This window comes from Rhincodon typus, chromosome 5 (genome assembly GCF_021869965.1).
Source record: "Rhincodon typus isolate 14 chromosome 5, sRhiTyp1.1, whole genome shotgun sequence".
NCBI classification, from domain to species: Eukaryota; Metazoa; Chordata; class Chondrichthyes; order Orectolobiformes; family Rhincodontidae; genus Rhincodon; species Rhincodon typus.
In genome coordinates this window covers 52,530,449-52,558,294 of record NC_063336.1, presented here as the reverse complement: position 1 = coordinate 52,558,294, position 27,846 = coordinate 52,530,449, and the positions used below count along the sequence as shown (strand labels likewise).

The following is a 27,846-nucleotide window of genomic DNA, read 5'->3' as shown; positions in this document are numbered from 1 at the left end:
TATCCCTATATTAATAACTTTGTGTACATTTCTGGATGATGTTTATTTTATTACATATGCTGATATAGATATATATGTGCCAATTATGCATTTCAATACAAGAGTTTGCTGTATGTTGAGCTAAAAAGGTGAGCATATGTTATTGGTAAAATAATGCTTTTTATATTCTTCCTCAATAATGGGGTAAAATTATGTCACTGCAATGTGTCAAAAAATCACATGCACTTAATGAACTAATAGACATTTTAATCTATGTTATAACATGCAGAGGATACCATTCCTGACATCATTATACCTGGCTCTAAAGAACATACTTCTATTTTCTAAACCAGCTGCTTAAATATGTTCTGTAAGTGGTATCAAGTATTGAAAAATTAGTGGTGAAGTATGTGTAGTTTGTCTCTATGATCTTGCATCCACAAATTCATTCGATCAAATGCCATCAATATGGATTAAACTTGAATCCAGATCCAAGAGCTGAAAGGGTATTATACAAACTGCCTAAGGTACAGAATGGTTCGAAAGTGTTTTTCTTTTGATGAATGCTGGAAATGAAAAAAAGAAAAATCCTATTTAGCACAGCAAATAATAATCCAAATTGAATGCATTCTCACAAAAATAAAATGATGTAAATGGAAAGTTAAAAAAAAGTCAGAATTGCTGAGAGAAATGGGTTAATGGAAAAATTGACTAGTATCTAGAAAAAAAACTGTCCAGCACTTGGTTCAACTAACCCCTGAGGAAGAGTAGGCCACCTCTGTTCTAGTTCTATGACAGATTGAATAAGTTATTGGCTTTGACATATTTGGCTGCATTCTGATCTAATCCCTGTGAAATGTAAACATCTGAACATAATTTTTAATATGCCAAATGTGTGCGACATTATGATATCTGTGATATGGTGTACCCAATAACCATAAAATCCATAATCTTCCTGTTAAATTCCAAGCTGCCAAGGATAAAAGTCATGGGAACTGCTCTGGCAATTGGCACAGACATCTGTGATAACATTCCTGGTTTTAGATACCACCTGTTCATTATTGAATGGAAACCTTTCCAGTTGGGATAGTCATGTGTCTTTTCAGCAGATGGCCTGTTCATACTAGTAACAGGATGTCATCATCCAAGGAACCCTAGTTTCTGTGTTCGAGAATGGTTGCTGTTTGTTGGCAAGTGTCAGAATTCTGCACTACAGATATTATGGATTAGAGAGATTAAATGAAACAATCAAATATGTGCTAAATAAATCAATAAAAAGAATAGTATTAAGCAGATATATCGTACATACACATATCAGAGTGTTTAATCCTCTGGGTTGGTGGATTCATCCATCTGAAAGTGAAAAAAATAACCTTTTAATTGGGATCATTACAAAAAAAAACAGGATAGACATTGATTTTCAAAGGGCAAAAATAAATTTTCCAAGGACTGAATTTTACGACCCTGATTTGAAGAAAACCTGCAGAATGGAAATGGAAGTTGTGGTACTGAACATATGAATTTGCAACCTTGTTCCTGATGCCTGTCATTTGCTTGCTGCAGGAATTGTGTTACCTTTGAGTGCATGCAAACTGACATTGGGACTGCCATATTGCTGCCACTGAATGTGAGATTTTCAGCAATTTGGGTGGGTTTCTGAATTTCATGAGAACCATGTCAGATTCTTTTTTGAAATGGGGAAGAGGTCTGTGTTTAGGAATCATGAAACACCAGGGAGATCCTGTTCTCAAGTCACGCACTTTCTGAAAGGTAAGTTTAATTTGTTCTTTGCTATTCAACGTCACGTAATAATTCAATGTTGTGCGATACTTTGTGAATGTTTCGAATGCAATGATTGATGATAGCTCTTTCTTCTTAAAAGGTATTTTGACCGTTAAAATTGACCAGCATTGTAAAAGTGTTCAAATACATTAAAATACATTTTCCAGTGGATGAAATGCTCCTCTGCATTCAACAATATTGAAATTCAGATTTTAACATGTAAATTGGACTCTGTGCTTTCATATTTACTTTGATTAGCAGCTCAAACGTGTTAAGATTTGAGATAGCTGACTAAATTACGTTCTTTGTTTATAGTCCAGCTTTCTGTTCAAATAGCGAGTTGTTCCACAAATTGAAAGCTTTTAATTTATTCATCTCTGGAGGTTCTGTTGACACAGTTGCACAATAGAATCTCATTATGTTTGCTTGTGTTATGACCAAGTTGGGAGGAATGGACTGATTCCTTGCCCATTGCTCCACTGGTCACAACAGTTTGAATTTGAAACAAAACCGACATTGCTTATTATATAGATTAGACTGTATACAGCTCAGTATTAGAAAGGAGCCAGCCAGCTCACAAAAAACCTAGACAAGCAAAATGCAAAAGTTGTTAACAAAAGGTTTATAGTGCACATATATATGCAACTAGAAAAATATCACCCATCAACACACACTTAATAGCCTGGAAAAAGTATAAAACCTTACAGAATATTATCATAAAACAACTCTAGCCAGAATGAAAGTCATAAAAAAAGAAATATTCACATATGGTCAAAATGTGGGCCTACAGCCAAAGTCACATTCCATATAAGCTATGGGTAATAGGGTTTCTCCCTGGATCACTTATGGTTGGTTACAATATATTTTACTGATGACAGATTCAGACTTCTGTTTCTTTTGATAATGTTGCTTTTAGCACAGATAAAGGAAAATTAATGGATGTGGTGTATTTGAATTTTCATAAGGCTTTTGATAAAGTTTCACAAAAAAGGTTAGTAAACAAAATTAGTGCATATTGTACTGGGGGTAATATACTGGTATGGATGGAATTGACAGACAAAGCAGAGAGTTGGAATAAATGGGTCATTCTCAGGATTACAGGCTATTATGTGTAGGATGCCACAGAATCAGTGCTAGGACCACAACTGTTCACAATTTATTTAATGATTTGGATATGGGGACCAAATGTAATATTTCCAAATTAGCCAATAACGCAAACCTGCGTAGGAATGTATGCTGTACAGAGGATGTACGGAGACTTGAAAAGGACTAAATTAATAGGAAAGAACATGGCAGATGGAAACTAATGCAAAAAAGTGTAAAGTTATCTACTTTGGTAAAAAAAACAAGTATTTCATTAATTATGGTTAGTCGGCAAATGTTGATGTCCAAAGGGACTTAGCTATCCTGTCCATGAGTAAGTAATTAGCAAGAGAAATGACACATTTGCCTTCATTGCAGCTGATTTGAGTACAAGAGTAAATATGCCTTGCTGCAATTGTATACAGCAATATGTTACCAGATCTGGTGTACTGTGTACAGTTTTGGTCTCCTTACCTAAGGGGTGTTAGACTTACCATAGAACGAGTACAATGCAAGTTCACCAGATTAATCCATAGAATAGAAGGATTGTCCTATGCGGAAAGATTGAGGAAACTTCCAGAGAGTTTCAAAGAATGAGAGTTTATTTCATTGTATTTTACAAGTTCATTTTGGCAGGGAGTTCTTACATGTGACAGGATGGATGCAAATAGGATATTTCTCGTGGTTGGTGAGTTTAGAACCAGGAGACATAGGGTGCAGTCTTATTAGGTGTTGAAGGACATGAGGGATAGTGAGATGAATGGTAGAATCAGGCGAGATATTTGTCAAGGCCTATCTCAACATTGAGATCATCGTGCAACATCTTGAAGACTTTTCCCAAACAGTATGGTGGGATCCTCACTAGGCAGCAGTGAGTTCCCAACTGATGCACATTGTTGCTTGTAAAACAACCTGTGAACAATCAACACACCAGGGGTTGCAATCTGACCAAACTAACAATGCAAACTAGCCATTAAGAAAACTTGACATGGAAACCAGAGCAGGATAAATTGGTTATTTGCTCCAAAAGAACTTCAACTTGAACACTGGGCACCAGCATCTCAGGCATGCCATCTTTGGCAATGGCTGCATGCAGCACACATCCATGGACAGTGGCACCTGACATGTGTCAGCCTCTGTGAAATCTCATGGCACATCTTTGATCCAGTTACAGGACATTTCTGCACTTCAATGCTGCACCGCAGTCTGAACCAGCAAGTATTATTGTAATGCTGCTGCAAGGATACTTTGCGCCCAGGGACACACATCCAACTCATGGACTGGACCAGGCTACATCTCTGGCCTCTTCACTCTCTGTTATAGCACTTAACCACTCTGAGCCTACCTCATGCTGGCAGCATCCCTGCCTTGTATTGCCACACCTTTTTGCGCATTTCCCCCTTTGTCAAAAATACCTTGCGCATGTTTCTGCTGTCTTGTTGTGCCATTTAGCACAGAAGCAAAGTCAGGAAGCTTACTATGGTTTTGAGCAGCCTCAGTCCAGTCAAAGGAGACAGCCTTTGCTCTGAAGGTCTTGGCGCAGTTAGTCAAGGGCAGCCTCTGATACCATTCCAAATCCTGGATGGGCAGCCAGAGTAAGGATCGTCTGCTCCCAATGGGTGAGTAGCTGATAGAAGGGCAGCGCATCACCCATTTTGAGTCTTTTTGCCCTACTTTGGGCTGTTTTGCTCCTGTAATAAGATAGAGACAGGAATTATATAAGATTAAAGTGGGCGGCACAGCTATTACTGTTAATGCAGAAAGGGAAGTGTCCTGAGCAAGTGAATCGGCAACACAGAGGGCATGCAGTGTTAGTGTCACTGTTTGAGATGGGTGAGGTTGAGTGGAGAAGATGTTGCACACATTAGCAAAAGTATTAGAGCATGGTGGAGGTGGGTACAGTAGCAGAGATCAAGTGAGTGTGACAAATTGGAGAGATGTGGTGGCATTTACACTGGCACTGTGAAGTAGAATGTTGACCTTCTTTCTGCAGTGCTGGGCATTCCTCCAGACGGCTGAGATTGCTTCAACCCCAGAGCAACTTCATTTCAGGCTGGCATATCAGGTGTTGTGGCTTCCACTGCTGGAAGACGAAGTCCAGACAGAGGACCAGGGCAGTGCCCACCAACAAAGAGCAGATTTCCACCTGTCTGACATGCCCAGGGCAGACGTCAGAATCTGCATCTCCAGGCTGACAGTAATTATCCAGTACTCAATGGCGTTTTAAATATGGTGCTGGTGCCAAGGATGTCTGTCATTTTTCGGATCTCTGGTGAATGGCAAGTTGCTCCAGGAATGGTAGGTGGTAGGATGGAGCAGTCTCAAAGAAATGAAACTAGACAGATCGCTTGGCATTAACCTAGGCACCAGAAAAGACAACGACAGAAACAGCCCTGTCGACCCTATAGGGTCCTCCTTACTATTATTTGGGGACTAGTGCCAAAATTAGGAGAGCTGTCTCACAGACTAGTCAAGCAACAGCCTGACATAGTCATACTCATGGAATCATACCTACAGACAAGGTCCCAAACACCACCATCACCATCCCTGGATATGTTCTGTCCCACTGGCAGGACAGACTTGACAGAGGTGGTGGCACAGTGGTATACAATCAAGGGGAAGTTGCCCTGGGAGTCTCATGGCTTCAGGTTAAACATGGGCAAGGAAACCTCCTGCTGATTACTACGTACCATCCTCCCTCAGCTGATGAATCAGTACTCCTCCGTTTTGAACAACACTTAGAGGAAGCACTGAGGATGGCAAGGGCACAAAATGTACTTTGTGTGGGGGATTTCAATGTTATTAAAGGAATCATGCACTATCTCCATAATGGATATTGGGTGAGTAGCCATGAAGATGCAGTGGTAAGGAGAAGATAGATGGGGTATAGGGGATAGGGGACATAGGAATGTGTGGTTATGGAGGAGGCATTGAGGGATGGGTGGGGGTGGATGTTGAAAGGCATGGAGAACTGGGCTGATGTCCCTGAGATCAGAGGCTGGGCTTATACACGATGCACCTTTGCATTTATCTACCTCTGTTCCTGACTTAGGCCTGGTTCAAGTGAAACCCTTCCTCTACTGCTGCCTATCACTATCACCCAGCATGGAAGTTGAGAGTGGGCACTGGCAGGGTGGAGGTGAAATCACAACTAAAGAAAAATCTTAATTCACAATTCCTGCTCCAAAGGGGAAATTCTGGCCTTAATTATAAACAGAATGATAGTCACACGCTATCCTAAAACACTTTGCAGACTTTTGTTGGAACAAGACAGCTAATATGCACAAGATCCCACAAACAGCAATGACAGAATGACCAGATTTGCTGATATTTGTTGATTGATCAATATTGCTACACTGGAATTTCTATATCTGCCTAACAGTAGAGACTGAGCCATGGGTATCTTGAACTCTGTATTCATGTAGAATAGAAAGAATTAGGGCATCATCTGAATGCAAAAGGGAATTTTGACCAACTGCACATTCATTCAGTCATTTGTTTAAAATGTAAAAATTAAATGGTGTCAATCTGATAAAATAAATCAGAAACAGACAAATTTGGACAAATTTAAGTTTTTAGTTTACATTTCAATGTTGGTCTGAGAAAAGGTCCATCCTGTAGCAGGTGTATTTACTGTCAAATAAGCACTAAGTGTTATTAACAGAGTTGGCATGCAAGCAGCTGATCAAACAAGTCAAGGACCTTGATGATAGCTACAGCAGAATAGATTGATCGCTTATGTCTGAAAGGTATTTAGAGTGATGACTTAGAAAACTAAAACTCTACTTTTAATTTCTTTTACAAAGTGCCACATCAGTTTTAATCACTAATGATGTAAAATTTTCAGCAGTCTGTATGCAAATATCTTGGCTAATCACATGTGAATATTTTTCACATGCAAATATATGTTAGATGTACATCCAACTGGCTGATGTCACTCTTCTGTTCACTCAGAGTTCAAACTGATCGTGCAGAAATACCAATGAACTGAAGCAGTGCAGTAACTACCAGTGTAAATAATCCAGAATCAACCATAAAACGACATGCAAGTTGAAAACAAAATTGCCAATCAGTCAACAACATTTTGCAACTACTTTCAGTTGCCATTTTGTACAAAAGCTGACACCTATAAAGCACATTGAAAAGCTACATAATTCAAAATAACCTCACATAACATCCTTTCACAGTTGTTTTAAAAAAAATGTTTCCCTCTAGAGTCCTGTGTTTTTGGCTGCTGATGGAGTTCGTAAGATACCCACTGCAATCATTGTCACAATATTTAATATATTTCAACTCCCAGAGTTCAACTGCTCCAACCAGTGCCAATTCTGCTGACTACAACCGTCAGAATGCAATGAAAGGCGGCCTCATTTCTGATTATAGCAAACCATGTCATATTTTAGAGTCAGGCACAGGCATATTATACCCAAAGGTATTTTCCTGATTGACAGCAGACAGGTCATTCAGTGTGTGTCTCTGCTGACTATCTGGAAGTCTTTCTCAATGATGTGAAAAGACTTGTGGCATGACAACAGAGAGAAATCATTATCAGGAATTATAAATGCTGTGATGGAAGTTTAAAAATGTATTTGTATAATAAAAGCAACAAAAAAAGGGTAAAACATGAACTTTTTAACCCTATATCTGATATGTTTTACAGGTAAAACAACGCAATTAATTGTGGAAAAAAAACCTGGTAACGTATAATAAGAATGTCAAACATATCCAATGTTATTTAGAATCAATACTCAAAAGCTTCTGATCTGCCTCAGCACCACAAGCTGAATTGCTCTGCGCTCACAATGTCTTTTTTTCCCTCATATTCATTTACAAGTAGTGCACCTCACTGACTAGGTCAACATTTATTGCTGGTGCTGAACTGGCTTCTTGAACCACTGCAATCTATGTGGTATTGGTATAACACTGTTAGGAAACAAATTTCAGGATTTTGACCCAGTGATAATGAAGAAATAGTAATATATTTTCAAGTCAGGATGGTGTGTGGATTGGTGGAGAATTTGTAGGTGATAGTGGTCCCATGTATCTGCTATCCCTTGTCCTTCTATGCAGTAGAGGTTATTGGTTTGGAAGCTGTTGTTGAAGCACTCTTTGTGAGTTGCTGCAGTGCATCTTGTAGATGGTATATGCTGCTGTCACTGTGTCAATCATGAAGGATGTGTATTGATCAAACAGGTTATTCGTCCTAAATGTTGTCAAGTTTCTTGAGTATTGTCAGAGCTGCACCTATCCAGATAAATGGGGAGAATTCAGTCACACTCTTGATTTGTGCCTTGTAGATGATGGTCAGGCTTTGGCAAGTCAGGTGTGAGTCATGCAATGTTACTTTAAACTTTACAGAGGTTTCTTTAATTTTGACCTCTACTGTAGATAATAAGCTAGAGAGCTCACTCAGTGCCTGTTCCAACTTATGCCTTCATTGTAGATCTCAAGTAGCTAATTCCCACTTTGATGTCTGCCATTTTTCCAACGATTCCAGGCACAAGCACTCTATTTGTCCTCAAGTATACAAGGCCCTTGATGAGCAACATGACAAAACAACCACTGACAGAATGTGTTTCTAGTGTAGTGATTAGCGTATTAGAAACTATCTAACTTGAACATATCCTCAGGTGCTTATTCAATTTCCATTTGAAAGACATGACCAAATCTGTTGCCAACACCATTTCAAGTGGTACATTCAGATTGTAACCACTTGCTGCATGCAAAACTTCTCCACTTGTTGCCTTTGATTCTTTTGACAATGTTTTTAAGTCTATGTACTTGACCCTTTAGCCACTTCAAACAGTTTCTCTCTATCTAATCCGTGTAGATCCCTCGTGATTTTGAAAACTTTTATCGATAGATCCCCTGCCTTGGTCTTGAGTCCTCAGCCCAGTGAGTTGAAACAGATTGTTTGATGCTGTGTACCTCACCTAGCAAATTTTAATGAGACCTGAGCGTTAAATTCACTGCAGCTCATCAGTGCAGCCTACCAGCCCAAAGGACCCTTCAGATATGTCAATTCAGTCTGAATCATACATCCCTGAGGCAAAAGCCAAATATGGTAATGACAGCCATGGCCCATTTACTGAAGATTGTTTCAAATCAATGACAAAGCGGGGCTACATTTATAAATCCATGACTCCATAATGGTAAATGTTATTTGGGACACTCTTCTTAAAAAAGAGCTTTTATTTACTTTATATCTTAATAGATTACTTATGAACATATCAATAGGCAGCAGGATGACTATATAATTCACGTTTTATCATTAGTTTCAGCAAAGGTCATTCCAAGCAGTACCTTTCTCTGGCTGAGGGTATGGATCGTAGACATACTCCCAGGAATCTGAAAATGCATAAAAGCAACTTAGTACAGCCATATCTCTAACAGAGAAATGAAGGGTACCAATTTAGAGTCTACTGTGATGTTAGCACATTCTTTGCTTTTAAGAATGACTGTTCACTAAATAATTAAGTTTAACACATTTATCTTGATTAGTGTAAACACAAAGATTAATCATAAAGTGTTTTTACAGTCAAGGAAGGCCTGATACACCCCTAAAACTTTCACTAGAGAAACCTTTTCTTTGTTGCCACTCTTTCATAAACTCATGTCAAAATAGGGTAGGTTTTTTCTACTCACATATACTTATTTATGTGGAAGATCACTATGTTCAGAGAAACATTGAAAATAGGAGCATGAGTAGGTCATTCAACTGTTTGAGCCTGCTCTGCCATTAAGTAAGATCTTGGCTGATCATCCAACACAATATCTTATACCGACATTCTCTCCTTATCCTTTGAACGCTTCAACCCCAAAAATATGCCTAACTGCTTCTTGCAAACATTGCACAGAATTCCACAAGGTCATCACTCTCTGGGATGATGAAATTTCTCATCATTTTAATCCTAAATGGCCTACCCCATATCCTTAGACTATGACCCCGGTTCTAGACTCTTCCTCCATCAGGAACATCCTTCCTTTGTTTACTCTATCTCATCCAGATGGTATATTTATAGGTTTCTATGAGATCCCCTCATTTGTGTAAACTTTAGTGAATATAATCCTAACTGTTCCGGTCTCTCTTCATACATCAATCCTGCTAACCCAGGGATCAATTTGGTAAGCTTTTGTTATACTCATTCCATAGCCAGAACATCCTTCCTCAAATAAGGAAACCAAAATTGCACACAGTGTTCCAGGTGTGGTCTCACATGTACAATTGCAGCTACTGTACTACTCCTGTACTTGGATCTCTCACTATGAAGGCTAACATACCATTTCCCTTCACTGCCTGCTATACTGGCATGCTTACTGTCAGCAATTGGTGTACAAAGACACCCAGATCTCGATGCAGTCACTTTTTCACATTTTATTGCCATTCAAAAAAAAAATCTGCTTTGCTGTCTTTGCTACCAAAGTGTATAACCTCACATTTGGTTACATCATATTTATTTATTTGCAATATATTTGCCCACTCACTCAACTTGTCCAAGTTACGCAGCAGCATCTCTGCATCCTCCTCACTTTTCACATTCCCACTCAGCTTTATGTCATCTGCAAACTTAGAGATATTACATTTAGTTCCTTCATCTAAATCATTAATATGTATTGTGAATAGCTGGGGTCCAAACACTGATCCCTGTGGTATCCCACTAGTCACTAGCTGCCACTTGGAAAATGACCCACTTATTTATACTCTTTTGATTCCTGCCTCAATCCATCCACTTTTCTATCATGTCAGTACATTACCCTCAATCCTATGCGCTTTAAGTTTACATGTCAATCTCTTATGCAGGACCTCAGTGAAAACAAAATGTGTGGATGCTCAGTGATTTGATGCAAATGAAGATAACCTTCGTCAGAAGGTACAATAAGTTGTGCAAATGGGAGTAGGAAGTTAGAAAGGACGCAGGCAGACCATTTGAATTGAAAAAACCATGGCAGATGGAGTTCAAAATTGGATATGTGAGATGATCCATTGACTTTGGATGTGAGAAAAACAAATCAAAATATTGTTACATTACACAAAACAAGCAGATGTCATAGAGCAAAGGATTGTCGGTATCCATGCCTGCAGAACACAAAGATAATGCACTGTTATAAAAAGTAATCAATGTATCTAACGGAATGTCAGCTTTTATTATGAGGGGCAAGAAAACATAATTGAGGAAATGATGGTTCAGTTGTACGGAGCCTTGGATAGGTTTTTTTTGGGAAATAACATTTAGCTTTGGACACCAAGCCTCAGGAAAATTTTATTAAAATCTAGATGTGTGTGTTTATATTTTATTTCTCCAGAGACAACAGATGTTTGTACGTAAATAAGAGGTTTTCTTTATAATACCTCAAAATGTCTACTCTATGCTTTAGGATTAGTTTCCAGGCCTTGCTAAGTTGTGCTTAAGTTTTCTCTGAATCCATACCGAAGCATAACCAGTCAAGCACTGTGAACATCAATAGGAAGTAGACTTGCATAATCAAACACAGAACAATTGAACGTTATTGGATACAACACAGACTTATAAAATTCTGAGGAAGAGTCAACAGACCTGAAACATTAACTCTGATTTTTTCTTAACAGATGCTGCCAGACCTACTGAGATTTTCCAGCAACTTCTGTTTTTGTTACAGCATCCACAGTTCTTTCATTTCTTATAAAATTATATCCTGGCTTAAAGATTCAAATTAAGAGATCATTTCACGGACTTAGTTTCTACTCTTTGACTTTGGAAGCTGGTCGACTTCATCTTAAACACTCTTTTTTAGGTAAGGGTAGCATGAGATATGGAGGAATAATGATACAAATATGATTGAATTGAATGCCAAAACGGGCTAAGGCTGAATGATCTATTTGTGTTCTTATGTTCCTAAATGGCATAGCAAATACATTTAGTATCAAGTATTCTTTGCAACTTTAGGATATTTGTAGACCTATGTAGTAAATAGATGGTCAATTTTAGCTTTTGTAGCAACTTCAATTCACAATATATCCATTAACAGGTGCTGGCCTTTACTGCCAAATACTCCTTTCCTCTCTGTTTCATTTGCAAGCTGCCACAAATAAATAGCAAGGTAAAGTTGCCATCGTGTTAGCAGACCATAGCGCTGTTCTCTCGTTAAGGAAATGACTGGTGGTGGTTTAACCTGGGTGTCACTATGCTTTAGGCAAGGGGAGAGGTTGAGAAGGAGAATCCTTCATGATAACTTCAGTTGGAGCAGGAATTAAATCATACTGTTAGCATCACTGCATTGCAACTAGCTGTCCAGCCAACTGAGCTAACCAAACTCCTGATAGGATAGCACAGGTTATATAATTATCCTTACTGCCTCTTTTGCCATGGAGGAGGGATGCTCATTACAGCCCCTGACCAGTTGTATTGACTGTTTCTTTTTTACAGGCAATGACAACTCAAAGCAGGGAACAAATTGGTTATTCTGATTCTCCACATTGATTACATGGACCAACAATGAGGAAAAATATCCATTAGCTCTTTGTTAGGCCATAAGGAATCTGCAAGGAAATGGATTGAGTGAGTAGGGTAAACGTCAGAAAGTGTGAGGTCATTATTTTGTTAGGAAGAGTCAAAAGGCAAGCTATAACTTAAATGGCGACAAATCTAAAAAAGTTGCAGTACAAAGGGATCTGGATGCTCTTGTGCATGACACACAAAAAAGGTTAGGAAGCAAGCACAGCAAATAAGAAGCAAGTGGAATTTTAATCTTTATTGCTAGACTTTGGAGTTTAAAATAGGGAACTCTTGTTACAATTGCACAGGGTGTTGGTGAGTAGCCTGGAGTGCTGTGTACAGTTTTGGTCCCCATCGTTTAAAAAAGGATTTATTGACATTGGAGGCAGTTCAAAAGAGAATCACTAGGCTGATTCCTGGGATGAAGAGGTTGACTTGTCTAGAATGATTGAATGGTTTCGGCCTTTATTCATTAGATTTTAGAAGAATGAGGGTGTTATTACTGAAGCATGCAAATTCTGAAAGGGCTTGACAGGGTATTTGTCAAGTTTCCGCTAATGGGGGAGTCTTGAACTTGGGGAAATAGTTACAGAATAAGGGGACATTCAATTTAAAGCTATAATGCAAGGGAATTCCTTCTCCCAGAGGGTAGGGAATATTTGACATTCTCTACCCTGGACAGTTGTGGAGGCTCAATAAATGGAAGTATTGAAAGAAGAGGTACGCACATTATTGAAATATCAGGAGTTGAGGGCTACGAGGAATGGGCATGAAAGAGAAGTTGAGGCCTGAGATAGATCAGCCATGATCCTACTGAATGATGGGGCAGGTTTGAAGTGCTGAATACTCCTCCTGTTCTTATTTATTATGTTCTTAGGCCTTCAGAAGAAGGTTGGTGAGAATGAATGTCGGATGATTGAAAAAAGTTGGCTACTGGTTTGTTTTTGCATCCAAATGATTGTTGATTTATTTTTATTTGACCTCATAACATAGCCAATGCTTACAAAGTTACATTTACTGTCTAACTCCATTGCCACAAGACAATGGTGCAGTCATTTGTAAACTGTGGTAGTCCTTGTAATGATGGTGCTTCCACAATGAAATAAGGTAGGGCATTGCACAGCATTGATCCAATATTAAAGAAGGAATTGTGATATATGTTCAAGTCAGGGATGCTGCTTGATTCGGTGGAGAGCTTGGTAATGCCCAGGACATAGATATTCTTATTCTCTCTGGGGAAAGACAGCATGAGGCTGGGGGATGCTGTCAAAATAGGTTTGCTAGGATGGATTGAAAGGCACATTGTCTAATGTTAGAGAGAATGGATATTCAGTCCAATATCAAGGGTATCAATCAAGCAAACTGCTGTGTCCTGGATGGCGTCAAGCAGCTCGAGTTGTTGTTACACCAGCCCTTATCCAGGTGAGTGGTGAATCATTCATCTCACTCCTGACTTGAATCTTGTAAGAATTGGTAGAGAGAATTTAATTATAGAAATGTTGTTGACGGTTAAGGAGAAACGAATGAACTCTCTCTTGTTGGAAATCATTACTGTTTGACATGGGTGCTATCTATGTTAAAATCCCTAAGGATGAGGCTGAAGGGAGAGACAAGGGACAATATCTCAAGCTAAAATAATGCAGTAATAGATGTGGAAAGGCATTGAACAATGAAAACTTTGAATGAATCACATGGGGATTGTAAAGAATCTTGTAGGAGAAAAGAAGAGCTTGCAATTCTAGTATTTTTCATGGCCAATAGTCTTTTCAAATCATTTTGCAACCAATAAAGTCCTTTTCAGGTGCAGGAAATGCAACAGCCAATCTGTACACAGCAGACTCATATAACAGCAATGCAAGAATAACCAGGTAATTTGTTTCATTGATGTTGCTTAAGGGATAAATATTGGAAGGACAGATAAAATTCCCCTGCTTCTTTTTGAAATGGTGCCATGGGATCTTTGCCATCAATCAAGTTTAAGTGGGGGGCGGGGAGGGGCTCAGTTTGACAATTCTTTTAAAAGACTGCACCTCTGACAGTGCAGGATTCTCTGAATACTAAATTTGAATCAAAATAATAAGGAAAAGGGGAGACCAAGGTAAGGATAAGGGATGACAGGTCGACCACCACAATAATGAGACAGAGCAATTTTTCATGGGTTCAAATCATTCATGAGATGCGAGTGTCATTGGCAAGGTGAGTATTTTGTTGCCTATCCTTAATTGCCCAAGACGGCTGGAGTGAGCTGGCTTTAGAAACTGTAGCACCTGTACTGTTGTATCTTCTGAATTCCCTCTTGCATTTTTTGGTAACTGTCTTGCATTGATAACATTTACTTACATGTCTCCTCACAAAAAGTAACATTCCCCCTGTTTCCACTGTATCAAACTTTTCCAAAATTTTAAGCAATTTTGCAATGAAAAGTTTTCAAAAGAAAAGGGACTCAGCCTATACATCCTTTCCTTACCTGCACATCCAGATATTTCTGATATGAGTCATATAAATCTTCACTTGGGTGACACGGATGCTCAGTGATTAGCACTACTACCTCACAGCGCCAGAGACTCGGGTTCAATTCCACCCTCAAATACTGTCTGTGTGGAGTTTGCATGTTCTGCCTGAGTCTGCCTGGGTTTCCTCTGGGAGCTTAGGTTTCCTCCCACGACCCAGACAGGTGCGGGTTAGCTGGTTTGGCTGTGCTAAATTGCCCATAGTGTCCAGGGATATGCAGGCTGGGTGGGTTAGCCATGGGAAATGCAGGGTTACAGGGATGGGGTGGGTCTGGGTGGGATGCTCTTTAGGCAGTCAGTTGGATTTGATGGGCTGAATGGATTCTATGATTCACTTCATCTTCTTGTGTCTAACTGTTAGATATAGCTGAGTGGCTTGTTTCAGAGGCCAGTAAAGAGTCAACCACATTGCTATAAACCAGAAATGGTCTAAGGATGGCAGATTTCCTGCCTTAAAGAACATTTGTAAACCAGATTGGTTTTTATGACTATGGTTACATGGTTTCCATTACTTATACTAGCATTTTATTCAAAGTTTATTTAATTTATATTCCCTTGCTGCTGTGGTCGGATTTGAACACCTGTTCCTGCACCATCAATCCAAGTTTCTGGATTACTGGGCCAATACTGCAATTGCTATATGAAAATATTGCAGTCTTGTTTCAGGCAGAAAGTCTGTTGCTTATACAAATAAGAGTCTTAAGATGTAGCTAGGCTGCAATTTACAATATGTACACTGCATATGCTTCAACTGTGTGTCCTGCCGTGAAGCAGCCTAAGCAATGGTCAATTGCTGAAATATTACTCGCTGCACTTAAAATAGTCCAGAAAAGTTTTTCAGTTAAATTTAAGATGATGGGGAAAAGAAGCAGTGTCGAGAAGAGGAGATATTTTTCTTTTGGCCAGAGCTCCGTAATCATCAGAAACACACAGCTTGAAATGCCATGAAGTCTCATGGCATCAGGTCAGACATGGGCAAGGAGACCTCCCGCTGACTATTATGTACTGCCTCCTGCTCGGCGTATTGAGCATGCTTGGAGGAAGCATCGAGGGTGACACGGGTGCAGAATGTACTCTGTCCAGCACCAAGAGTGGCTCAACGGCATCACTACTTAGTGAGTTGGTCGAGTCCTAAAGGACATAGCTGCCAGATTAGATCTGCAGCAAGTATTGAGGGAACCGACAGAGGTAAAAAATATTTAACTTCATCCTCACGTATCTGCATGCAGAAGATGTAAAATGGACCTCTCAAATGTTAATGTTGATCTCTCTCTCTGAGGCTGTAACACTTTATTCTGCACTCTGTTTTGCTCCCTGATGCAGTATGTGTGGTACGATCTGCCTGTGAAGAATGCAAAACAACACTTTTCACTGTATTTTGGTACTTCCAACATATTCAGCAAGGTGAAGCTACAAAACAGAACCACTTTCATGCCGAATAGCACAACATCAGTTGATAGATTCCACAAACAATGGATCAGATCTAAACTTGCACTCCTTCCATATCCCGTCATGAATGGTGGTAGACAATTAAACAACTCACTGGCAAAGAGACTTCATAAATATCCTCATCCTCAAAAATGGTGAAGACCGCTGCAAAGAAAGGACTGAAATGTTTTCAACAATTTTCAGTCAAAAGGTCCGACCATCCTAAGTTGCTTCATCAATGATCTTCCCTCCATCACAAGTTCAGAAGTGGGGATGTTCACCGACGATTGCAAGAGTCCAGCACTATTCACAACTCCTCAGAAACTGAAGCAGCCCATGTCCAAAAACAGCAAAACGTGGATAATAGCCAGGCTTGGCTTGACAAGCGATGAGTAACATATGCACCAGACATGTATCAGACAATGGCCATCTGCATTGTCCCTTGACATTCAATAATATTGCCATAATTGGATCTTCACTAGCAATATGCTGGTGCTTTTCCTGAGCAGAAACTGAACTAGATTAGCCATATAAACACAATGGCTACAAGAACAGGTTAGAGGCTTTGAATTCTGTAGTGAGTAACTCACCTCCTGACCCTTCAAAGCCTGCCCACCATCTATAAGGCACAAGTCAGGAGTGTAATGGAATACTCCCCACTTGCCTGGATGGGTACAGCTCCAACAACACTCAAGAAGTTGATACTATCCTGGATAAAGCAGCCCACTTGATTGTCACCACATCCACGAACACCCATTCTCTCCACCACTAATGCTCAGTAGCACTAGTGTGTACCATCTGCAAGATGCCCTGCAGAAATTCACCATGGATTTTTAGATACTACCTTCTAAACCCATGACCACCACTATCTAAAATGACAGGGCAGCAGAAAGAATGGGAAAAGCTCCATTTCCAATCTTGCCTCCAAGCCACTCACCACCCTGACTTGGAAATATATTGTCATCCCTTCAGTGTCACTGGGTCAAAAACCTGGAATTCTCTCCCTAACTGTATTGCAGGTGTACCTACAGAAAAGGACTGCAGTGGCTCAAGAAGGCAGTTCACTATCACCTTCTCAAGGCCACCTACGGATGGCCAATAAATACTGGTCCAGCATGCCATGAGAGATGCCCACTTCCCACAAATTAATAAAAAGTGGAGGTGCTCGCTCCTGTAATAATTTTGCAATGCTCAAACTTTGATGTCATACTTAATCCCTAGCTGCAAATCACTTCACATGCTACTAACCATGAACCACACTTCACACTGTGTTGCTACTCTGTTATCCCAAAGGTAGTGGCCCAGAAAGGGGAGCTAGCTCATCAGTTCACTGACAGGTACCTTTCAAATACTTATATAACATGTTTTTCAAAGTATGTTGTTCAGTACATTATTCATGATTACAGCCAATGGTTTGGATAGTTTTTTTTAAATTCTATTTTAGTTCACTTGTATCTTTCTTTCATCACTGTCTATTTAATTCTCTATACGAGTGAGACTACAGAGGAGTCTGCCCTCACATGCATGTATTCTCGGCCAACTTTCAAATTCAAATATTTTTGGTTATGATATTGAAAAAGGTCAAGATCATAATTGGCTTAACTTGTGATCCCAATACCTCCAGGGAAACCTGTGAATTATAGCATTCTCTGGATTATTGACCTCTTTCTTTACATTCAATGTTACTTCTCTCAAACCTAGTGATGGCAGATACTGCTGACAACCTCAGTTAAATGGTTAGAAAAAATAGTTATGAAATGATCAAAGTAAATTAATTTTGGATATTTGAAGTTTGTATTCTCTTTGAGGAGCACAGGCAAAGTAAATCGGTAGAACCATTAAGGCATAACTTCAGAATGCTCCATTGCATATTTGAGGAAAGCCTATTGTTGACTTTGACATGCTGGGAACTATTTTAGAGTCATAGAGATGTACAGCATGGAAAGAGACTCTTTGTTCCAACTTGTCCATCCTGACTAGATATTCTACATTAATCTAGCCCCATTTGCCAGCATTTGGTCCATATCCCTCTAAACATTCCTATTCATATTCCCATCCAGATGTCTTTTAAATGTTGCAAATTTACCAGCCTCCTCCACGACCTCCTGCAGCTCATTCCATACACGGACCACCCTCAGCGTGAAAAAATTACCCCTTAGGTGGCTTTTAAATCTGTGCCCTCTCACCTTAAACCTATGCCTTCTAGGGGAAAAGACCTTGACCACTCATCCTATCCATGCCCCTCATGATTTTATAAACTTCTACAAAGTTACCCTTCATCCTCCGATGCTCCAGGGAAAAAAATACCTCAGCCTATTCAGCATCTCCCTATAGCTCAAACCCTCAAATTCCGACAACATCCTTGTAAATCTTTTCTGCACCCTTCCAAGCTTCACAACATCTTTCCTGTAGCAGGGAGACCAGAATTGCACACAGTATTCCAAAAGTGACCTAACCATTGGGTCCACTGCCTTCTGTCATTTATGTAAATGATTTGAATGTGAATATAGGAGGTATGGTTAATAAGTTTGCAGACAACACCAAAATAGATGGTGTAGTATACAGTGAAGAAGGTGACCTCAGAGTATAATGGGACCTTGATCAGATGGGCTGATGGGCCTGGGAGTGGTAAATGAGGTTAGTTTAGATAAGTGTGAGGTTTCCTTTGTCCTGCTACTGTCAATAGGTTTGTACCAACTCTGTCACTTCTACATACAGGCACATATGTGACGCAGTGATCCAGGCTAATCCTTGCACCAGGGTATCAAATCCCAGCAAAGCAACTGGTGGCATTTACCTTTAATGAATTAAAAAAATAAAAACCTGAGTTGAAATCTAGTCTTGCTAATGCTAACTATGAAACCACCTTCAATTGTAAAAATCCATCTCTTATGTAGAGAGGGAAATCTGCTGACACTGCCTTGTCTGGTCTGCTGCATATGACTGCAGATCCACATCAATGTGATTGGTTCTTTTTGCTCTCAAGGGCAATTTGGGATGGGCAAGAATACTGAGTTTGCCAGAAATGCCTATGTCCCAGAAAGAACAAAAAGAAAACCTTGCTTTTGATACCCACTCCTTATAACTTTTATGCTTCCTGGCAGTAATGTACCATTAGAGGTGAAGTGAAAATCTTCTTTCAGAAGACTTCAAAAATCATGGATAAATGGTTGAAAATGTCACCAATACCTCTCTATTCCTTTATGATATCACTGCTATATTCCCCAGCTGTCCTGGATGTCATTTGTACGTAGGCATATGAATTCTTAAGCATGTTTCAAGTATGAAAAGCCACTCAATTACCATCTTTTCCTATTATATGACAGTATGCAATCACCAAATACAGTAAAACAGCTTAAAAATTGTTTTTTTAAATTTCCCAGCTGCAGGCTGAAAATGAGTCAGGTCTTGCAATAATGGTAGGATTACCTGAGGACCTGCCTTCCCGATGCTACCACACCATGGAATTCCCATGCTATCTATTCCAAAGACCTTCCATTACTGTGGACCTTCTTATTTTCCAGCACAGTGGCATCCCAGACAAAATGACTTGCTTCCACACCATAGGGATACCGTAATTCCATGATTCTATCTGACAATTGTCCATGCTTCCTGATCAAGAACTGCGGTCCACAAATCCAGCATTACTCAAATTCACATCCCAGTGTTCTAGACCTTGTAGCTCTCCATAGCTCCGTCTAATTCTGGCACTGTTTAGCCTCCTCCTTGGCCCCACCCCCAATGTTACCTGAACCTGGATCCCCAATATTATTGCCAACTCCAATTCCAATTCTATTAGATACAATTCCAGGTCCCCTGTAAACATACTGCCTAAATACAAAAGTCTACCTAATTGCAGCATTGCAAATCCGTAGTCCTTGTGACAACATTATTTTGCTAATGGCACACCCTCCGACTCTCCAATTCTGTGGGAGATCAGCTACTTACTTCAAGATGTTTAACTGTCTCCTGCTTTACTTCAGCCTTTATTTCAGGCATCTCAACAGTATGTATATGACTTTGAAGCAGTCAAGTATGATACAGCCTGTCAGGATCCTTGGCATCACAGGAGGAAGTGCCCAGTGCCAGCTGGTCAGTCACCGCAACAGTAACCAGCTGCAGCATGTATTGACGACTCATGTGGGGTAGCTGCAGACAGTCTCATTCACCAGGTTTGGCTGTCAACATCACACTTAACAGAAACACAATTGCTCACTCCACCACTGCACATGTAAGCGTGTCTATCCAAAATTTGTAATGTTCCAAGAAAATAAGCCTTTCAAATTTCTCTTAAGATTTCTCCTTCACCAGTTCTCCTCTCATTTCTTGTGGAATTATTGTTGCAACCTACTTTTCTACCTTTCATCAGTCAATTTCTCTGAGGGTGCAAACTTGACAGTCCTGTTTGCATCCAGATTATGACAAGATAACATTTTGACACTTTAAGTAAGAATAACTTTAAAATTACATATTGGGCAAAAAGGGTGAGCTTAGTTCTCAAATAATGGCACAAGAAATATTTTCTCTTTCATGCGTCTAATGTAAGCAATGCAAGAGTTTAAATATTTGCATTGGTCGAATATTGATCAGATTGAAGTCTGTTCACCTTGACCGGTTCTCAGCTTTAAACGTTTTTGTAATTAAACGTAAGTTATGGATCTTCAAATGAAAGTTGATTTTTACAGGGCAATCTTCCCAGGCCCTGAATTAAGTTGGTTATGGTGAAAAGTTAGGAAGAATCATGTGGGAGGTCGAGCAAGGCCTTTCTTAATGTCAAGAACAAAAAGGTGCCTTAAGTGCTGGATGTCAAGATGAGATTCTCATTAGTGAGAGGGAAGAGGCTTATTAATGGGGGTAATTGCTCATTATCACCCCCATTACCATCTAATCTCACTTCATTAATGTGTAGGTTCCCCATGCTACTGCAGATAGAAACTAAATGTTGAGAATTCCTCACATGAAAGTCCAAGTGGGCAGCTGGTAACTCCAGCTTGTTACTTCCTTTTGGAGCTCCAACAGGCACCCAATATCTCAGAGTACACCACATGAGCTACAACTGTATGCACCCTATATTCACTGGCACTTGAAACATGCCAGCCTCTCCATATCATTGTGAATGATATATCTCCAAACAATTTATAGCTGTTTTGCACATTAATGGTGGACTTTGGAGTGCACCAGCACCCCTTTCTATGCAATGCTGTTGAAGGACACTTTGCATAAAGGGACATGGGCACCCAGGTCACAAATTGGACCAAGTTGCATTTCAGCGCTGCTCGCTTGCTTTCTTCGCACTCACAGTTTGTACCTACCTGCATTTACAACATTCTTGCATTGCCTTGTTTTTTTTTCTTTCAGCACTTTCCTCCATCAGTGATATTTTAAAGACCTGCATGTCTTGCCTTGCTGTTTAATGCGGTCACAAAGCCAGGTAGCTTGTCATGCTCGTCAGCAGACATCAATCAAAAAGCTTGACCTGTTGCTGTATGGCACCATGCTATGTCAAACTAATACCTTCAGTATGTGCCAGTAGCCTGCGTGGTAAGCGCACTGCATATGCAGCAGCTCATGGCCTTGTCTGAAGTAAGAAAGGAAACAGCCATCAGTTGAGTCGAGGTGCGCTGCTATCAATCAGAGGTTGCTGGTATAATCAATCAAGGGCAGTCCAGGGGCTTGGGCACAGTCAGTTGCTGGCTTAGGGCTGTCAGCGTCATGTGGTCAGTCTCACTACTATCCAGGGAGCGGGCCACAGTCAATCCTGAAGAGTTAGGGGATTCACAGATCATCAGCCAAGGAGTTGCAAAAGGAGTGTTTACGGGTGGTCAGTCATCACTCTGTCCGATTCAGTCAGGAGGCACAGCAATGGTCAGTCCTGGGGGGGTCCTGTGATGTCCTATTGGGGAGGCAACGCCCTAGTGGTTTTGTCACTGGACTGTTAATCCAGAGACCCAGATAACATTCTGAGGACCTGGGTTCGAATATCACCACGGCAGATGGTGGAATTTGAATTCAATAAATATCTGGAATTAAGAGTCTACTGACGACTATGAATCCAGTGTTGATTGTCAGGAAAAACCCATCTGGTTCACTAATGTCCTTTAGGGAAGGAAACTGCTTATCCTTATCTGGTCTACATGTGACTCCAGACCCACAGCAATGTGGTTGACTGTTAACTGCCCTCTGGGCAATTAGGGATGGGCAATAAATGCTGCCTGGCCAGCGATGCCCTCATCCCATGAATGAACGAATGAATGAATAAAGAATGAAGTTGCTGGAATGAATGTCATGGGTGTGTATTAGAGGACACTTGCAGCAAGGAGGTGATAGGTGAATTCAACGCTGGAGATTAGAGGCAGCAGCCTGGGATACAAAAGGTACAAAGACAGAAGAGGGAAAATTTGATATATGGGGTGGAGGTGAGAGAGAGAGCGAGCGAGAGAGAGAGCTACTCGTTCATGGGAGGATTTAGGATGCTGTGGGAGGATGTGGTTGATAGGCAGTCATCAGTATTACTATTTCAGCAGAGGAACTTGTGGAGTGTGATGTTGGGGAAAATGCTATTATAAAAGACATAATAACAGAATATTGAAAAATGTTAATGGGATTAGTCAAACCAGTATACGTTAATGAAAGGCAAATTATGCATCACAAATCTAGCAGAGCTTCTTAAGGATGCAACTAATAGAATAGATAAAGGAGAACAAGTGGATATAGCATATTTGGATTTTCAGAAAGATTTTGATAAGACCCTTCGTATGGGCAAAGTTAAAGCACATGGGACAAGGGGATAATATATTGGCATGGATAGAGAATTAATTGACGGGCAGAAAACAGAGTGTGGGAATAAATGGGTTTTTATCTGAGTGGCAGGCTGTGACTAGTGGGTTATCACAAGGATCAGTGTTTGAGCCCCACTATTCATGATAAATACAAATGACCTGGATGAAGGAACCAAATTCAACATTTTTCAGTTTACTGATGTCACAAAACTGGATTGAATTGTAAGGAGGATGTCCATTCTTTGAGGAGGACTATTGTGAAGTATACGATTGCCCTCCTGAAGATAAGGTTCTACTGCTTGGAGCCATCCCATTAGTCCTTGCAGTACAGTCTGGACAGTGTGCTCATCATCCTGGCGTGCTGTGCTCCACATAATTGGAGCAGGCAATGAAGCACTTTGCTGGAAGCTGAGGAACAGGGGGAGCAGGAGCAGTTTTCCAAGAAGAAGGTACATCACCTCATAGTGATAGATTACAGCAATATGAGGTGCCATAAGCTAGGTAGGACTTAATGGACAGCTGATGCCAGAAAATGAGAGCTGTGTGCAGTAATCAATCATTGACTATAAAACTGTTAGTGCTCAACATGCAGGCAGTTTGTGTTCTGAGAGACAATTGCAGCTTATGTTTGTTTAATTTCTGTTTGCTTGTGGTATTTATAAATGAAAGTAAATCTTTTGAAGGCTTGCCTCTTTGTACTGATAAGATGCTGGGATATACAGGGCATTTGGGAAAGTGTAGCGCAAAATTAGGGACCCTTATAAGATCGGATATGGCATAGCCTGGTATTTAAGCACCTACAGGTGTATGAATGTGCATTTGTATGTGCAAGAACCTGTCAGCTACTCACCTTGAGAAGTGCTGGTTTGTGACTGCTATGTCATTATGTTGTTGGTGAAAGGCAACTGGGTAATGCCAGTGCTTGACTGGCAGGTGGCAGGGGTTCCAAGATGGCTCCAGCAGCAGGAATGCTGGGATATTGTGGTAGTGGCAATGTTTTTCAACTATGGAGAGTGTGAGAATAGAGTTAGCATTGGATGAGAATGGTGTCATGGGGCATGGTAGATAGTTAACAAGGCATATTTGGGATGATAGCAGAGAAATGCTCGTTTGAGGGAGCTGATGGCCTAGCAGTATTATCGCTAGATCATTAATGTTAGAGGAGGGAACTGCTAATGTAGGTGGGAAAAATGCAGGCCACCAGAGGGGGAAGCTCTTTATAAGAGATTTCAAATGTTAAAGAGAAAAAGTGGTCAGACTACGATTGTGGAGGGGTAGCCTCACTATCAGTCCATAGCTATAGCCATCTGCCATAAGGTTGGGGGAGTGGGCTATAATCATTAAGACATCAATGGTGTCTTAGTCTGCTGTGAACAGGCCACATCAAATCATTGACTGTACATTGACCTCAGCCAGAGGCAGCTGCTCGCTGGAAGATTCCAGACCATTTGTCTCAATAGGCAAATTAATTAGGGGAATTAGCTACCTGTTGTAGGAGGGCAGCTAGTTTTCACCCACTACTGCCTCCTGAAGCACAACCATGGCAGCAGACCGGTCAGTCAGCTGGTGGTGGAAAATTGCTGGTACAGACATCTCTGAGGCCCTTTGAAAATCCAACCCCTTAACTCTGTTTTTCTCTCTCGCACAAACACTGCCTGACCTGCTGAATATTTCCAGCACTTTTGTTTCCTTTTCAAATTCCCAGCATCCACGATGTTTTGCTTAGGTATTTAATAGTTAATTGATTCTCATGCTTTCACTGCAAAGAAAATTTCATTTAGGTTTATAGACAAGAGTGTTGATTGAAAGGATAAAGTGCACGTACAATAAGCATTCAACACTTCTTGACACCTCAATCAGTTCGCACTTATCTGAATACTACACCATATAGTATGCTACTCATGGACAATAAAGCTTTCTTGATGTGGCAGGACAGACACAACTGATTGATTCATCACTGAAGACACTCACCTTTGTTTATTTTTAAGTTATACCCTCAAACAATATAATACTTTAAGTCATTAATTGAGAAAGATCAAAAGAGAACCTGTTGATGTAACCCAGCGATTTGATTACTGGTGAGATTTAAAATGGCTTCTGTTGACAATGGCCAGGGACTGCAATAATAGGGTACAAATAAGAAAACATTCTTAATAAAGACATTCAAATAAAATACTTTGCTTGTATGACTGTCGTATCAACAAATCAACAAAACATATTAAATCTCTGTTTACTTAAATGCAATCTGCAGAATGTTACTGCTTTAGACGCCAGGGGAAGGATTTTGTGATTTGTGTGTGTTCCAATCACACAAAATAACAATGATGCCAGTCATAAGGAAGAAAGATTACCATTATTTGCACCAAGTGCAAACGTTTTGGAATTTTAGTAATTCTGACATTTCACTTTTAAAGGACAATTTTAATGACGGTGAAGACAGAGTTTGGCTGTGAGGTGAAATATTGAGGGAGTAGATTGGCAGCTGGCTTCAACTTGCTGACTTCTGCATTTTTTATTTCTTTTCTCAGAATGTGCACTTCAGTGGCTAGGCAAGGAATTATTTTCCATTCATAATTGGGCAGTGGTGCTAATTGAAGCACATGTGGTGTAGGTAGACCTACATTGTTATTTGGGAACAAGTTCCAAGATTTTGACAGGATTTTGTGATGATGTTGAGCTTCTTGAAATTTGTTGAAGCTGTGCGACCATGGCAGAATAAAATACCTAAATGGGCTTAATAAGCCTTTGGTCAAAGAAATCCTTTGCCTGCCTAATCCATCTCCCCATCTAGTGTCCTTGTACTAAAGACATTGACTTTTCCTGAGAGAGTACATTTGAATCCTCTAGTTGCCTTGCTTAGCACCCTCCCTCACCATTGCTGTCAATGAGCAGGTCATTGCTGTGCAAGTGTCACTTGATAGCACTGTTGGCACTATCTTCTATCACTTTGTGAATAATGGAGAAGAGATTGCTGAGTTAATTTTTTCCCAGGTTGGGTCTGCCCTGCTTGTTGTGGACAGGCTACACCTGAGTCATTTTCTATATTACTGGGCAGATGCCAGTGTTTGGCTCCACCTGACATACATCCAACATCCACATGCGAAAGCCAATCTTTTCTTCCTTAAAAGAAAACAAAGAACTGTGGATATTGGAAATCTGAAACAAAAACAGTGAAAGCTGGAGAAATTTGACAGGTCTGGCAGCAGCTGTGGAGTGAAAGCAGAGACAATATTTTGGGCTCAGTGACACTTGTTCAGAATGCTCTTCCTAGTCTTCTTCATCCTACCATCATACAAGTTCCTAAGATAGTCATATAAATATCCAAGCCTTTCTTTCACAACCTTGCACTACTTGGCATCAATTTATGTCTTCCCATTCATTGTTACATAACTGGTTGCGAGCAAGAAAACAATAATGATAAAGGTAGGAAAGTTGTGCACAGCAACAATGTTTATGTGGCTTTGATATAAAACATGAACTTAAGAATCTAACAGCATGCAACTCCATAACTTTACCCTTTTTAAAAAATTTCTATTTGGTGCTAAACCATTGTATGACAAAAGATTTGTACACACCAAAGGCCCAAGTAAGGATTCCTTATTCTACTGTCATCTTATCATTACAAATGTGAAGGGAATATGAGATGAAGCAACAAAGACACAATACCTACATGGACTTAAGCCTTTGGTCAAAGAAATCCTTTGCCTGCCTGATCCCATCTCCCCATCTGGTATCCTTGTACTAAAGACACTGACTCTTCCCAAGAGGGTACATTTGAACCCTCTAGTTGCCTTGCTTAGCGCCCTCCCTCACCATTGCCACCTGTTGGTGAGGGTCACTCCACATGTCCCAGCTTGAAACTTGCTGTCCCAGCAACTGGACATAGCAAGCAGTTGCGTGATGAGCAAGTTCAATTGCACCACGATGGCAAGAATGCTTAGTTTCACATTTGTGGCAGCAGTCTCTCCTTGAATTACTGATCTGGACAAATGCTAAGGAATAAGGTGCTAGCCAACATTTTTTTTGTGAGGAGACAAAAAAACTGCAGATGCTGGAATCCAAGGTAGACAAACAGGAAGCTGGAAAAACACAGCGAGCCAGGCAGCATCTGGAGGAAAGGAAAAGTCAACAAAGGGTAATACCTGAAACGTTGACTTCTCCTTTCCTCCAGATGCTGCCTGGCTTGCTGTGTTCTTCCAGTTTCCTGTTTGTCTACCATTTTTTTGAGAGGAACTTTTCAACCTTATCTGTGTTGACATCTTCAAAGGTATCCAGGCTCTGTAATGGATAACCTATTTAGGGGCCTATGATGGCCAGGTCTCCAGGGGTGTCATATGTCTGGCGTTACTAGTTGCTTCAGTTTCTGAACTCTGAAAATCATCCCTGCACCAACTTCCAGGACAGGAGTAACCCCGTTACACTGGCTGCACCCCCTGGATATACAATATGTAGGTTATTCCAGGGTTCCTCTCTGCTATTGAACTACACTTCATTTCAGTCATAACACATCAATACTTCAGGTCTTGCTACAAAGCTGATTGAGCTGCTTGCTTCCACATCATCCACCTGGCCTCTAGTAACTCCTCTCTGTGAACCATTATCTAATGTTGGCCTCAGCTGTTGGTTTAACAACATAGGTGTGGTCCTCTGTTTCTAGCTGCCTGATGACTCTGTTGGGTTTAGGATCCCACATATCCTATATTTTATTCATACGTGTTCTGATTTCAGAGGTATAACCTTGTGCCAGTTAGAAGGTCAGTCCTGTCAGCCTTGTGACTGTTCATGGTTATTCTTCTAAGTGCTTTTCTCTCA

General features: G+C 40.3%; 1 long non-coding RNA gene across 1 annotated transcript; it reads right to left on the bottom strand.

The window, feature by feature from the left end:
- Positions 1 to 229: 229 nt before the first annotated feature.
- On the bottom strand, positions 230 to 26,789 carry LOC125483210. The gene is made up of 4 exons (XR_007262173.1): positions 26,705 to 26,789; positions 9,148 to 9,192; positions 1,289 to 1,332; positions 230 to 545 (listed from the first exon to the last, which is right to left on the bottom strand). It is a non-coding gene; the product is annotated as an uncharacterized LOC125483210 (long non-coding RNA).
- Positions 26,790 to 27,846: the final 1,057 nt, after the last annotated feature.